This window comes from Saccopteryx leptura, chromosome 3 (genome assembly GCF_036850995.1).
Source record: "Saccopteryx leptura isolate mSacLep1 chromosome 3, mSacLep1_pri_phased_curated, whole genome shotgun sequence".
Taxonomy (NCBI): domain Eukaryota; kingdom Metazoa; phylum Chordata; class Mammalia; order Chiroptera; family Emballonuridae; genus Saccopteryx; species Saccopteryx leptura.
Genome location: NC_089505.1, coordinates 127,448,967 through 127,464,800, shown reverse-complemented (window position 1 = coordinate 127,464,800; position 15,834 = coordinate 127,448,967).

The following is a 15,834-nucleotide window of genomic DNA, read 5'->3' as shown; positions in this document are numbered from 1 at the left end:
GAGGATCATCAATCCAGGGAATCAATATACCTGACAGATAAAAGTTCAAGAAACAGTAAATGAAGGAAGTTAATCACCCTGTTAAATTTAATTTTCTAAAAAAAAAATTTAGAACAGAAGGCTATGAGCGCCCAGTTTGAAAGTGAGTGCCCAGTATGATGAACGAACAAAAGACCCTCCCCAAGGCATGTCGTCTGAATTCACCAGCAGACCAGGGGTAAAGGAGGGCCAGAAAGAGAAGGAGGAAGAGGAGGAGAAAAAGAAACAGAAAGATCCCCATACAAAGATATGGATCAAAATGTCACTGAATTTCCCAGAGCAACACAGGAAAATAGACAACTGTACAACAAAAGTCTTAAAATTTCTGAATGAAAACAGTTTTCAACCTGGAATTCTATGCTATTTTAACCAGCTAAACTATTAATCAAGGGTGAGTGTAGAATAAAGATTTTCAGATACACCACAACTACAGGAAAAAAGTACTTTCTGTGCACTATTTCTCAAAAAGTCACTGGAAGCTCTACCACACTGAGGGATTGAAGCAGGAATGGGGAAGACGTCAGAGCTCGCCAGTGAGGGTTCCAGTGCAGTGGAGGCCAAGGAGAGGCCAGGGCACAGCTGTGCGCAGGACTGGAGGGAGCAGAGGCTGCGCCAGGACTCCAATGCACTTGGCGGTGTGGAGCACGACATGGAGGCACAGAGAGGTGGTGGGCATGTCTATCAGAAAGGGTTTGGGAAAGCTTGGCAATAGGAACAGAAAATGAGACAAAATGAGAAACAAGGCAATTATTAATTCTAGCAAATGGTAAAACATATGAGAAAAAGAAACTAATCAGAATATAGTACTTGATTACTAAATATTTACACAGTCATGATAACATAAATTCAGAATATCTACTTAATGAAAAGTTATGCACTGTAACTGCTGGGAACTGGTGGGGCATGAGGAGCAAGTCTGCTCACCTCTGCCCTCCCCAGGAAGCCAGTAGAAACCATCCCAGCGTGAGGATGGACAAGTACCAGTTAACACTCTGTACTGAAGCGTGAAAGTGAACACAGAAGAAACGGCTTCAGGGGTTGGATGTAGCTGCCTCTGGAACATGGAACCGGGGTTGGGGTTGCCTGAGACTGGGATAATTTGGGGACTTGTTCATCTTGGTTCTCAGCCCATAGTATACTAACTGACTTTTTTTTAAAACAATGTGTTCGTATTTCTGAGAAAAATAAAATGAAGGAGCAGTAGGTGTGAATAGTTCCTCTTGGTAGGTGAAGGAAGACACTGATGCTCTCTATACGTCTAAGGGGCTTGCCCAAGACCCTAGCGTGGCCAAGTTAGGACGAGAGCTGGGTCCCCCACGGCCAAGTGGTTCTCAGGTGCCAGTGACTGCAAGCGACTCCACAGGAAACGTGGAAACTGGAATGTTACCACATTGAATCTCAAAAGTGAGCCTGCTTCACCCTCCACCGCTGCTGGAAGAACAGTCTGAAAAAAGTTCAGTCCGTTTATGTCATGGCTGGTGAAGCCACTTGAGTTCAGAAGAAACGTATGACCATAATTTGTTTTTATTTGATCCAAAAGCTTTACTTTCAAAGAGGGAGAAATATGGGACCAGGGGAAATTCTTCTCAACGACCGTGAACTCCCAGGCCACAAAGAGGAGGAGACAATTTCCATAATATTCCACCTTATTCTGTACACGTTCCCAAGCAGCCTTTGATGCTACAGTTTAGAAAGCAGCCCAGAGCCTCCTGTTCTAAAACGAATCAGCTGCCCCCCGCCTACCCCTCCCTCACCCCTTCCCACCCTCCCCACCGCCTACTTCAGCCTTAGCTCCCACCCGCCCCACTTCCCCGACCTCCTCCTAACCTCATGCCAGGGGGCAACTCTGTACTAAGGTGTAACGTTTGGGGGTGTCAGAGCCTCTGCCAGGGGAGGACTCATGCAGTTACTCAGCAAGGGAGCCCCACGTAAAACGGCAATTAAGACATCCAAGCTCCCCCACCTCAGTTTAAAGTTCCAAGGCCTTCGTGAACCCCCAGCCCCTCCCTTTCAGAGCCCTGGCCCCCTCCCATTATACCCTCCTCTCCCATCGGACCCATTTTTTTCAGTATGTCTCTTGTTTCCAGGCCTTTGTCCATGCTGTTCCCTCTGTGTGCAGCACTCTTCCTTCAGCTTCCCAGGTCACGAAACTGGTTTCAGCACCCTGCATCGCCTGTGTCTGTGGGCATCTCACCCTCTAGGCTGAGTCTCTCGGGCTGGACCAGGTGTGCTGCAGAGGCCCTCACCTGGAGTGGATTCGGCTAATGCTAGGCTCGTCCAGCCTGGCGCCCCTGGACAGGCCACCACGGCCTACAGAGTGCTTTCCCATAGGATTGCCTGTGGGCCCTGGCTCAGAGCCACTTGAGGAACTGGTACAAATACAGATTCTACCCCCCACCCCGACCCCCAAGGTCCGCTAAGCTTTATAGCCCATGCTCCAGGGCTTTGTCTGGACTCACCGCCTTTCCTCCAGCCTGGCAGCATTCTGCAGGCCTAAGGGGTATATTCATAACCCCTAACCATGGTCCCAGGGGTTTCTGCTTCCCTGAGGAACACAAAATAAGGAAGAGACAGAGCCCAAGGCCCTGGCCCTGAGGCCCAGAGTTCAACCTTCCCCATTGTGGGCGTGTTCAGGCCGGTGGCCTTCAAAGCAGTCAGTTCCCTGTGCCTCAGTTTCCATACCAGAAGTCAGGGCTGCCCTGACTTCTCCGAGGGTGTGTCAGTGTGGAAACACCCTCAGCACACTTCACAGCCCTGAAGAACAGGGAAGCAACCTCATGACCAAGGGCACTAATGGCAGCTCCGCAGGCAGTGGGTGGGCGGGGCAAGCACCCCATCACGGCAGGGTGGGGGTAGGAAGACATGGGCACCACTGGGTCCTCTTCTTGGAGGTCCACCTCCCTCTACTTCCCACACCCACCCAAGTGAAGAAGTGTTACTACCAGTGACCAATGGGAAACAGGCCCAAAAAGCACGAGAAGAGATTTACCCAAAGTCTCTGGCAGAACTGGGGATTGAGCGAGGCCTTCTGCCTCCTCTCAAGGACAGATAAGCCTCCTCAGGACAAACTTTCAAATTCTCACTGCAGCTAATAGCCCCTTCCAACTACAAGACTAGGGAGCAGGCTCTACTCAGAGTATCTGGTTCGCTTGGGTCCTGGCACCCCCTAGTGGCCATTCCTTCAGCTTTTCCTCACCAGCACTTGGGCAGCCTGCTGTGTCTGAATGGCTGGTAGGAGGATGCCAGGTCCTGAGAGGCTACAGGAGGCAGCCCTGCTGAAGGAAGGCGACAGAGCCCTGCATGCCCCTTGCATGTCCTGTGTAACCTGTCCCCACTTTATACCTGGAAAGCTGGTGTCCCCTTCTCCAGGAAACTTCTGCCTCTTCAGTCTGGCCAGAAGCTTCCTCAGGTCCCCCAGGTCCTAGACTTCCTCTGTCACAGTGCTGATCCCTCTGGGTTTCATGAAATGCATTTGTGGCCTGACCTGTGGTGGCGCAGTGGATAAAGCCTCGACCTGGAATGCTGAGGTTGCCGGTTAGAAACCCTGGGCTTGCCTGGTCAAGGCATATATGGGAGTTGAAGCTTCCTGCTCCTCCTCCACTTCACGCGCGTGCACACTCTCTCTCTCTCTCTCCCCTCTAAAATGAATAAATAAAAATAACAAAAAATAACAACAACAAAAAAAGAAATGCATTTGTGACAATGCCCTATAAGAATAGCAGCTCATCCTTCTGGATACTGTTCTAACACTTTCCATGTATTACTCCTATATTGTGTAGAATAATGCTGTTGTCATCCCTGTTTCCCAGATGGAGAAAGTGAGACCCTACGTCCTTCATCCAAGGTCAGAGCCAAGCGCACAGTCTGTAACGGGCAGGGCTCACCAGAGCTGGGAACTGACACCTTCAAATCTGATTTATATATGGCCCTGGTCGGTTGGCTCAGTGGTAGAGCGTCGGCCTGGCGTGCAGGAGTCCGGGTTTGATTCCCGGCCAGGGCACACAGGAGAAGCGCCCATCTGCTTTTCCACCCCTCCCCCTCTCCTTCCTCTATGTCTTTCTCTTCCCCTCCCACTGCCAAGGCTCCATTGGAGCAAAGTTTGCCTGGGTGCTGGGGATGGCTCTGTGGCCTCTGCCTCAGGCGCTAGAATGGCTCTGATTGTGGCAGAGCGACGCCCCAGATGGGCAGAGCATCGCCCCCTGGTGGGCATGCCGGGTGGATCCCGGTCAGGCGCATGCAGGAGTCTTGTCTGACTGCCTCCCCGTTTCCAGCTTCAGAAAAGTACAAAAAAAAATATCTGGTTTATATGGAAACCAGCCTCTCACAGCTCCCTGCCCACCCCTAACCCCCAGCCCTGGATGAAGGCTTCACATCCCCTTTTATGCTGTTTATCCTTTTAAACAAATTGTGGGTTTTATATGACATTCAGGGCCTGTAGGGGCATGTGGTCCCATGGTGAGAGCGTTAGACAACCAGCCTGACTACCTAGCCCTGCTCCTCTGAGCACTGCAGGCTCCCTGGTGCGGGCTCACACCCACTGCTGCTGGACCACTGGAGAGAGGCCACAGCTCCCATCCCCACCCCCCACCGCAGCACCCCTCTCACACCATGGCTTCCACACTCCAGGGAATGACCCGTTCCCGCTGTGCAGAATCTGGAGCCACAAATTCCTAGGACAGGGCACTACTATTACATCCACTCAGCGGAGGAGGAAGCTGAAGCTCAGAGAGGGGAGGGGACTTGCTTAGGGTCATATAGCTGATTAGCAGGGAAGCTCAGAATTAGAACTCAGGTCTCCTGGTTCCAAAGCTGCTGCTTCTCTCATAACATCGTCCCTGCCTTCAAAGCCAAGAAAGCAGAAAGATTTTGTGTCTCTTGTGCCTGGCATGTTGTTCTCCATTCACACTGTCTTGAAAAAATCCAAAATTCCAGAAGCAGGGACTCTGCATTCTAGGCTGGCTCTGCACGTCAGGAAGTCACTTACCGCCCAGGGCTCAGTTTCCCCTTCTGAAGAACAATGGGGATGGGCCCACTGAGCTCTGCACGCCCGCACCCTTCCAAGGAAACAGCATGGCCTGCTGTGTGACATCAGGCAGCCCTCACGATTGTCAGGTCACAACCTCGGGATGCTGACTCTTTTTCACCAATCACACAGGCATGCATTCCCCAACCAGAAGTTTGTTTTTCAAAATGAAGTAACTGAACAAGTGCTCCATAACACGTAAAACTATGCAAAGACTCAAAATGAAGCAAAGCTATTTTCTGAGGCAAATTTTGGGGGAAACCCACTTGCCTTATATTCTAGCATATACGGTAGCAGCTGCCTTCCTCAGAGACCTGGAGAACAACCAGGCTGCACTGGGCCTCTTTGGGGAGCACTGATTCTAATGCACTTTGAAGGACGGGGTTGTGCACAGCCCTACTGGCACGGCATTCAAAGCCTTCTTCCATCTGCTCTCAAACTGCCTCTCCAGCTCATCTCCCACCCACCCCTGTGTCCCAGTTCCCCAGCCCCATCCACTGGAGCCCCTCCCTGAGCCCCCCTGGAAGACTTTCGGTTCATGGGGACAGTTCCTGGAAGGCGAGGACTATAGACTCAGGTGTGCCAGGGTAGGCATCTAAAAAATGACATTGGACCAAAACCAGAATAATGAAGAAGAGCCAGACCAGTAAAAGCACTCCTGGAAGAGGCAACAGCAGGTGCAAAGGCCCTGGGACAGGGATGAGTACAGAGTGTGCACAAAGATGCAAGCATGGCTGGCATGTGGTAAGTGATGGAAAGAGTGGCAGAAGGTAGACCAACAGGGACCTGGGGAGTGATGTCCACAGCACATTGCTCCCCGCAGCCAAACCTGCACATTGAGTGCCAGCAAGAGGGAGAGTGCGAGAGATCTGGGAAACCACTTAGGACTATCACGTGACAGGTAAAACAAATGGTTACAGCAGCCCACAACAACATAGGCAAGCAAATGAAATTAAGTCCAAAAAGTTAGCCCAAAGATCACAGTGTAAAATAATTTAAATTTTTTTTTAGAAACACATATGGAGTTCTGGATGGGTTGCTCAGTGGCTTAGAGTATCACCCAATATGCCAAGATTGCAAGTTCAATCCCCAGTCCAGGCACATACAAGAATCAACCAATGAATGCATAAATGAGTACAAACAACAAATCGATGTTTCTCTCTCTCTTCCTCTCTTCTAAAATCAATAAATTTAAAAAGAAAAGGAACACACGTGGATGCAATGGAATAGATAAAAGAAAGCGAGTGAAGGAGGCACCAGGATTCAGGATGCCAATTGCCGTGGGTGGAGGTGAGAGGAGAATGGAGACCAGCTGGCTGGATGTAAGAAACTGTTCGGGCCTGGCCTTTGGAGTGATAGATTCGTGGGTGCTTATCATATTATTATAAACAAACAAGCAGGCAAATGACAGCGGGCTTTGCCTGGACCAAAGATGAATTTGTCTCCTGTGCCAGCTAAGGTGGCCGCCACTTCATCCAGAACCTCCGAGACCGGCCAAGGGGTTGAGGTTTGACTAGAAGAGTATTAGAACCCACCCAGGCAGGAGCCGGGGGGAGTAACCTGGTTTGATTCCTATTTTGTAAGGCTCATCCTAGCTGTTTATGGAGGATGCAGTGAGGGTCGGGAGGAGAGAGGAGGTAAGGTGTGCAGTTAGACCCGGGCCATCCACCAGGCAGGAGGCGATGTGGGAGTTCAGGGCGCAGCGGTGGCTGAGACGCCGAGAGCTCTGTTCCGCTGTGTTGGGATGGAGAAGTGGGGCTGGTGACTCTCCCTTGGCCTCTCACACTCACAGATCCCTCTCCATCTGCTCTGTGTTGGAGGGGCCGACCCCTGCAGACTCTACCTCCGGGGTGCCTTCACTCTCTGAGATCAGAGGGCAGGGGGAGATAGAACGTGAAATAGCTCCTCTGAAGTGGAAGACGCTGGCTACGCCTCGCATAAACTACTACTAAATGAGAGGCACAGTGCTGAAGGGGCCTGTTTGAATTTTGGAGGCCGCGTACGTCACCAATGGGGGTGCAGCTCGGACCCATTTCCTGGGAACTGGTGAGCCTGCCAGTTTAGGATTGGTGTAAAGTAAGATAAGGCTGTGCATTTAGTCCAGACTATGGTACAAGCTGCCCTGCCGCATGGGCATGATGACCCAGCCGAGCCAATGCAGCTCCAGCGCCTGGGGCAGATGGGGTGGGCGCGGGCTACCTGGCGGGCCCACGGAGAGCAGTGCAGACTGCTGAGGTTTGGGGTCCAGGATGTGCTTCCCCACTGGCTGCTCTTCTGCTCAGGCTGGCACCTGGCTCTGGGAGAGACTGGACCCCATGACCACAGGACACTGAAGGGCCATGTGACCTGAGCTGCTGACCAATGTCCTCCTGCTGTCTGCCCTCCCCTGCCCCCTCCTGCCTCCTGCCATGCTCTGCGCCCCAGGTGGCCGACCATGTGAACCGGAACTTCTGGCTGGGACCAGCACCCAGGAGCCCCAGCAGGAGAGTGGAGGGTGGGGAGGGAGGAGGCCACTGATCCTCCTGCTCCCTCCCCCTGGGTGTGCTTGGGGGGTGTCCTGGCTCTCACAGACTTCTCTGCATGACTCTCTCCTCCCAGGTCTCACTAGTTTCTCTGTCCCCTCACCCCTTCAGTCACCTTTAGGAATCCTAATGGGGCTCTCAAGGCACTGTACTCTCTCTTGTGATTCCTGCCCCTGCCAAATCCTTTTATTAGTCCCCTTAAATTGTCTTAACTTGAGCACACTGTTTCCTGCTGGGACCAACCCTTTCCTTTTGAGTCTAAATTTGCGGGGTAGTCGCTCCTGTGATTATGGTGTATAAGACCTATCGTAGCAGACGAGACAGAGTCTCCTGCTGGCTCTGAAGAAGTGAGCTGCTGTGTAGTCAGAGGTCCGCGTAGTTAGGACGAGAGAGTGGCCTCTGGAAGCTGAGAACGATCCCACAGTTGGCAAGAAAGCGACAGTCTGCAAGAACACGGGGACCTTAGTCCTATACCTGCACAGAACCAAATTCTGCCAACAACCTGAATGAGCTTGAAGGAGAACCCCAAGCCTCAGGTGACTCTGCAGCCCTGGCTGACCCCTGATGTCAGCCTGGTGAGACCCTATGCAGAAAACCCAGCCAGGCAGAAACTGAGATAATAAATGGGTGCTGTTCAAGCCACTACATTTGTCGTCATTTGTAATGCAGTCACAGAAAGTGAGCATGCTGGATTTATCCGCTTTTCCAAATCATGAAGCTGGGTGTGAGCAGCAGCACTCTCGCATTCAAAGCAAATGCATGCACAAAACCGGGCTGGCGCAGGTCCAGAGGCACATTTAAATCACACGAACACTTGGCTTAGACGCCCACGGAGCCTGCTGCTGGCTCTTTGCCATCTCTTTTGGGGGAATTCCCTTTGACCAGTTAGCAAAAGAGAAACTACTAGGATCTTGGTTTACAAATGGGCGTACACAGTAGGCCAGCACTAACCAGACGTAGATGGAGGCTGCACTCCAGCCCACTCGGGCTGCCCTGAACGGCGGCGGTGTGAGGAGATCCTCCCAGGGCAGAACTTCCACTGGTACCTGACTGCCCATGTCAGTGGAAGGAGAAACAGCCTGAGATGTGGATTTACACTGATTTGTGGGCAGGCGTTTATGGGTTAGCTGGGTGCTCAGGGACTTAGAAAGAATGAGATTGGAAAACTGGTGACAAGGAGGTAGGTATGCGGCTGGACCCCTCCAAACAGGCCGTGTGGGAAGATCTTCACCTGCCATAAGTGCACATGAGAGGCTCTCAGTAACTAGGAGCGCAAGATGGCCCATCCTGTGAACATTAACTCATCTCTTCCCCCAGCTAATCCTATCCCTGCTCAATGGCTCATTAAAAAAGCGACTGACAGCCCTGGCCGGTTGGCTCAGCGGTAGAGCGTCGGCCTAGCGTGCGGAGGACCCGGGTTCGATTCCCGGCCAGGGCACACAGGAGAAGCGCCCATTTGCTTCTCCACCCCTCTGCCGCGCTTTCCTCTCTGTCTCTCTCTTCCCCTCCTGCAGCCAAGGCTCCATTGGAGCAAAGATGGCCCGGGCGCTGGGGATGACTCTGTGGCCTCTGCCTCAGGCGCTAGAGTGGCTCTGGTCGCAACATGGCGACGCCCAGGATGGGCAGAGCGTCGCCCCTGGTGGGCGTGCCGGGTGGATACCGGTCGGGCGCATGCGGGAGTCTGTCTGACTGTCTCTCCCTGTTTCCAGCTTCAGAAAAATGAAAGAAAAAAAAAGCAAAAAAAAAAAAAAAAAAAAAGCGACTGACAGCAGGTGTGTCCGTCTGCTCAGACTGCCGTAACAGAATACCACAGACTGGGGGGTCCAACAACAGAAACTTATTTCTCACAGCTCTGCCAGGTGGGAAGTCCACGATCAAGGTGCCAGCAAGGTAGGTTTCGTTCTGAGGCCACTTCTCTTGGCTTGTAGGTGACCTCTTCTTAGTATGCCTGGAGAGAAAGAGACAGGAAGGTCTCGAGTGTCTTCTCTTTCTTTCTTTTTTTTTTGTATTTTTTTGTATTTTTTAAGATTTTATTTATTCATTTTAGAGAGGGGAGAGAGAGAGAGAGAAAGAGAAGGGGGGAGGAGCAGGAAGCATCAACTCCCATATGTGCCTTGACCAGGCAGGTCCAGGGATTTGAACTGGCGACCTCAGCATTCCAGCTCCACTCTTTATCCACTGAGTCACCCCAGGTCAGGCTTGGGTGTCTCTTCTTATAAAGACATTAATCCTATTGGATCAGGGCCCCACTATTTTGACTTCATTTAAAATCTTAACTACTTCCTTAGAGGCCGCATCTCCAAATACAGCCACACGAGGGGTTAGGACTTCAACATGTGAACTGGGGGGTGGAGGGCATGACCATTCAGTCCATAACAGCAGGAGTAGAAACTTTTCATAGGCTCAGCAACATGAATCTCCCCTTACAAAGCTGATTTGGTTACTGCTGCTGTTGAGTGCCCAAAGCGCCAATGACATGAGCCAGTGCTGCCCCACGGCACCCGAATGGCACCACTCCCCACGAAACCACAGCGATGGCAAGTTGGTTACATTGGATGTCTTCCATCATGCAGGGTGTATGAATTAAGCTGCATGGAATCTGGTATAGATTTGCTGTCTCTGCTGGATGCTCTGTCAGTACCTCCATCTGCGGCCATACAGAATGCTTTATCTGTCACCATGGCACGCCTCCTTATAGTGCCTCCAACCCAGGAATGCAGTTAATAGGGAGAGAAGTATGGCAGTGAGCTTGCATCTAGCAGCTAGCCTGGGGGGACGGTGGACCGACCTGCTGAGGATTCTGTTACACCAGCCGGGAAATGGTACACTGTAAGGTAGGATGGGATATATGCCTTAACTAGTTACCAAGAGTGCCCCCACTCACTTTTTATTTTAGATAGAAGTTTTATTGAGATATAAGTCACATGACATACAATCCATGTCCTTCACATGTGTGAGTCAACGGTCTTAGTTCACAGAGCTGTGCAGCCATCACCCCAGCCCACTCCCTCTTATGCACTTACGGAATTTTTGCTTCCCATTTCTGCAACATTAACAGATCATGCCGGAGCTCTGCTCAGATTTCCTCTGTTTCCTTTCCCACCATGTTTGGGTCTCTCCTGGGTTCAGTGTGTTCCTGCTTCCAGCAGGCGCATCCGAGGGTCTTTTCCAGAGACCATCCCCTGGGCTCCCGAAGCCTGGCCCGTAGACTTGGACAGCAGGCGGTGCCTGGGCATTTACATCGTGCCTGGGGCAGCCCCGAGCCAGTGACTGAGGTGAAGGAGTGCAGAAGCCCAGGTCTTTTGCCTCGAGCCCAGATGACCTCAGTACATGTCATACACTCAGAGCCCCCTGCGGGGTCAGACTCAGGCTGGGAGCTGGCTGCAGATGGCAAACCCAGGAGTGCGCCTGGCTTCTCTCCCCCTGCTATTCCCTTCTGCCATAGAAGGAAGTGCTCTCTGGATGTTTCCCCAGACAGCACTTCCTTCACAAAACCTCACCTCGGGTCTGCTTTTGAGGAGTCCAGATTACAACAGAAGCCATGAAGGAGCTGTATCTCAAGGGTTTCCACCAGGAAATGCAGCCATGGTTCCACTGGATTAGAAGCTGGTGCTTCTTCTCAGCCACTTTGAGCTCCTCGCGCTATGGCACTGATAGCCAAAGTCGCCGTCTGGCCTGGGAAGGGGGTCTCGCTGCACCACAGGGGGAGGAGAGCTCAGTCAGGAACCGGGGGCCGCCCAGGAAGGCCAGGGGCAGATGCTTCGGTGTCCTCTAATGACAGTGGGAAATGCAGCAAGCAATAAAGAAGGCCACCAAGGACTCAGGCGCCTGAGATGAACAGTTGGATCACTCTGCCAGGGACAGAGCTCCCACCAGCCGAGGTGCTCACAGAGTGTGAGGGGAACACAGAAAAAAAGAAGTCATGATTACTGACCTCTGCCTCTCAGTCAGCCACAGACATGGTGACTGTAGCCACTATCTACATCCTATGTTGACTGATTAATTTCTTCCCTCTCTCCTGCCATCCAACTAATGTTCTGGTTGAGGGTCCAGGTGGAAGCGGGACTGAACTGACATCACTCCATGACAACACAGTGCTGATGGGCTATGTCCTTTCCCCCGTTTTGGAGATGAGAGTTTCTTGCTCTGAGACAGCAGCAAGGATGTGGAGTGGGACAGGAATGGACTGCAACAGTGACTCTTAGATTGCCCTTCCCAACCTATTCTCTGCCCATTCTGTGCCCAAGGGGCCCAGCCAGAGTGCTGTGAATCGCATTACCCAGGCTCCTTTGCCCTCCAGCTTCCTGTTGGGTTTGGCCAATGGAAAGCACTAGCAGGAGATCAGAGGGCAGGAGAGCAAGGTAGGGCTGTTTCTACTCATTGTCCTCCATGCTCCTGAGCTATTCATTTTTGGCTGCAGTGATATCCCTCCATGACCACAACTCCTGCGTGGCTGACCTTCCCCACAGGCCCCAGCTCACCCTGGGCTCCAGGAACCCCATTTTTCCGCTGTCCCTTCAGCCCTGGGATCATAATGGCTCCCGTGTCGCTAGTCTCTGAAGGCCTCGTTATCTCTTGGTTCCTTAACACTGCTCACATCTCTAAGAAAAGACCTCTCATCAAAATCTCTTGAATCTTCCAAGTTGGCTTCTGTTTCCTGCCAACACTCTCTTGGCCGGTACATCATTTAGATATGCAGTTAGAGTGTCTGCTGAGTCTGAGGGAAGACCGGAGCCCAGGCATGCCCTTCCTGCATGCTAGATGAAGCATCGGGACATGAACCTAGATGAGAGACTGCAGAGAAAGAGCACTGGCAAGAAGAAAGGGGCCTGCTGGGCCCCCCAAGGGAGCATTGATGCCCAGCAGGCAGGCAGAGAAGGGGGTAGAGCAGCAATGGAAGGAGAAAGCTGTGAGGCAAGAATCAGAACAGTGGGGGATCCAGAAGTCTAGAGAAATGTGTATAAAACATACGAGGAGCCCTGGCTGGTTTGCTCAGTGGATAGAGCATCAGTCTGGCATATGGAAATCCCGGCTTTGATCCCCAGTCAAGGCACACATAAGAAGCTGCCTTCTGCTTCTCTTCCCCTCCCCCTCCCCTTTCTCTTCCTCTTCCCCTCCCCCTTCTCTCCCTCTTCCCCTCCCACAGCCAGTGGCTCGATTTGTTTGTGTTGGCCTCACGTGCTGAGGATAGCTCAGTTGATTTGAGCATCGGTCTCAGACAGGGTAGCCAGGGAGATCCCGGTCGGGGCACAGGCAGGATTCTCTCTATCTCCCCTCCTCTGACTTAAAAACAAACAAACAAGACAAAAAAACATAGTAGGAGACCAAGCAAGCAGAGGACAGAGGACTGATCACTGGATTTGGCCATGAGTTCATATCTGGTGACTTCAGATGTCATCCTTATTTGCAACGAATCCACAGAAAAGGCAAGTAAGTAAGTTGGAGGGATAATTGTGGGGCACACCTGGCATCAAAGAAGAGCGAGGCTGGCCTGACCAGGCGGTGGCGCAGTGGATAAGAGCGTCAGACTGGGATGCCGAAGACCCAGGTTTGAGACCCCGAGGTCGCCAGCTTGAGCGTGGGCTCATCTGGTTTGAGGAAAAGCCCACCAGCTTGAGCCCAAGGTCGCTGGCTCCAGCAAGGGGTTGCTTGGTCTGCTGAAGGCCCGTGGTCAAGGCACATATGAGAAAGCAATCAATGAACAACTAAGGTGTCGCAACGCGCAATGAAAAACTGATGATTGATGCTTCTCATCTCTCTCCGTTCCTGTCTGTCTGTCCCTGTCTGTCCCTCTCTCTGACTCACTCTCTGTCTCTGTAAACAATAAATAAATAAAAATTTAAAAAAAAATTCAATACAATTAAAAATTAAAAAAAAAAGAAAAAAAAGAAGAGTGAGGCTGGACATCATGGGGAGGCTCAGAGCAGGCACCTGGAGGTGCTGATGAGGCGGTGTGGGGCAGAGAACACTGCATGCACAGGGCCTGGAGGCATGTGGGGAAAATTCTAGTGCAATAGAGACAAGGAGGCATAGATTACAGCTCGTCAGCTGGACTGTGGGTTGTGAAAGGCCAGCCTGGGGACCTGGGACTGTCCTAGAGCAGTGGGAAGCAGAGAGGGTTTGATGTGGGAGAGGCGCTCCGATGCGGGCACTGGGACACCCAGGCCTGACTGTGGAGGGAAATACCCACCTCGTCCTAGGCCCACCCGGCACACGGCCCGGTCCATTTCAGATGCCCAATAAACGCTCATTGACTCTGTGGACAGAACATGAGCCGTAGTTGATGTTGAAGATCGTGGCTGATGTCACTACGACTGGTGTTGATACACTGTGGTAGTAAAAAAAAAAGTCACTCCAAATTGGGGAGAAAAAAAAAACAACCAGATGTTAAAAAACACTGACTGAATTAAAGACCGACGATTGAAACAGCCAGGGTTTTAAAACCAGGTATGTTTCACACATTTCAGAAAGAGGTGTTATTATCTCTTGCTTTCCCAAGTGGAGAGTTCTGGGGGGAACAACTGCTCTAGCAAATGGCTGACAATGTTGGGAGGTGACTGCGTTTGCTGGGTAACTGGATTATAGCTGGAAGCTAAATTGCCCTTGAATGTGGAAAAGCAGCCAAGTCCACACAGAGTGTTCCATGGACTGCATCTACTACCAAGAAGAAAGAAAGGAAGAAAGAAAAAAGACGTTCTGATTCCAATTAAAAAAAGAAAAGAAAAAAAAAGATGAAGAAAAGACACCACCCAGCAGCTAATTACTGACAGGCCAATGCCTGTGCTAGCTCAAATGCAAGAGCTGACATGATAGAATGTTAGCATCTTGCAATCTGCTGTTAATAAAGTGTAGCACAAAGGCACAGAGAAGCTATACATCTGCTCACAGGATGCTGCACAGCTCGGGGAACCCTCCCCCTCCCGCTACCACTTGCTCACCAGCGCTGGCACAGAATCCCCAGCCTGGGCTTGGGGGCAGGGGCAAAGGATGTCATGGTGTGGAGGGTGGACAGCCCCCCTGCTTCACAGATGTCCTCTGCAGATGAACTGTGTATGTGTCGCCACCCAAGGATGTCTCCAAAAGCAGAGGGGCCAGGTTGGTGGCCCTGCTTGAGAAGAAAATCTGAGCAGGAGAAATTTTTTTAAAAATTCAATTGGCAGTAGTAGCAAAAAATTGGAAACTACCTCAATGTCTCATAGTGGGGCACTGGTTAGATAAATAAAGGTGTATCTGTTCCATGAAATACTAGACAGCACTCAACAAGGATAAGGAAGACATAAGGATCTCCAAGTTCTCATGCAGAAGTTTATAACTGGAGTCCTGAAAAGAATGAAGGGCTCATGAACTTGGCTGGGAAAAAAGATTACACCTTGATTTACACTAACCTCTAACTATAATTCAGTGTTTCCTTCAGTTATGAATGTCAGTCACAAACCCCAGCAGCTCTGGCAGTGACTTGGTCACTGACAGAAATCACAGATTTTTTTATATCACTTTACAGTAGTTGCAGGTATCTCAAAGTATCAATGAGATCACCACTTTGAAATATTAATAGTGATTATACCCACCACCAGATCTTGTTATTTAGTGTGTTCGTAAAGAAGTGCGTGTATTACTAACCCGCAAGTGTAGCACTCTATTTTGACAAATATATTCAATGTAATTAGTTTCCTCTGTAACCTTATGTGTTTTAGTTTATCCATTTAAAGCACTGCTCTGAGACAAGGTCAAAGGCTTTCCCAGATTGACAAAGGGGTTCATGGCACAAAAAAGGCTTAGAAACCCTGATCTGGTGTTAATGAAAAGAGAAATGTGCAGAATAGTTTGGATCATATGTTACCATTTGTGTTGTTGTTTTAAAACAGATCACTGAAACAGATTAAAAAACTCAAAAACAGACCCACACAAACAGGCTCGATTGATTTTTGACAAAGGTGCAAAAACAATTCAATAGAGAGAGAATAGCCTTTCAGCATAGGTGCTGCGGCAACAGGTTACCCAGAGACAAAACAAACAAACAAACAAACAAAAAAACCTTAACCTAAACTTCAGATCTTACACAAAAATTGACTCAAATATAAAATAGAATCTGATTAAATTGGATGGACTATATTAATGCCAATATTTTGGTTGTGATACTGCACTGTAGTTTTGCACATGTTACTGTTAGGAGAAACTGAGTAAAGGTTTCTCTGTATTATGTCTTACAACCACATGTGAATCAATAATTATCTCAAAATTAAAGCTGAG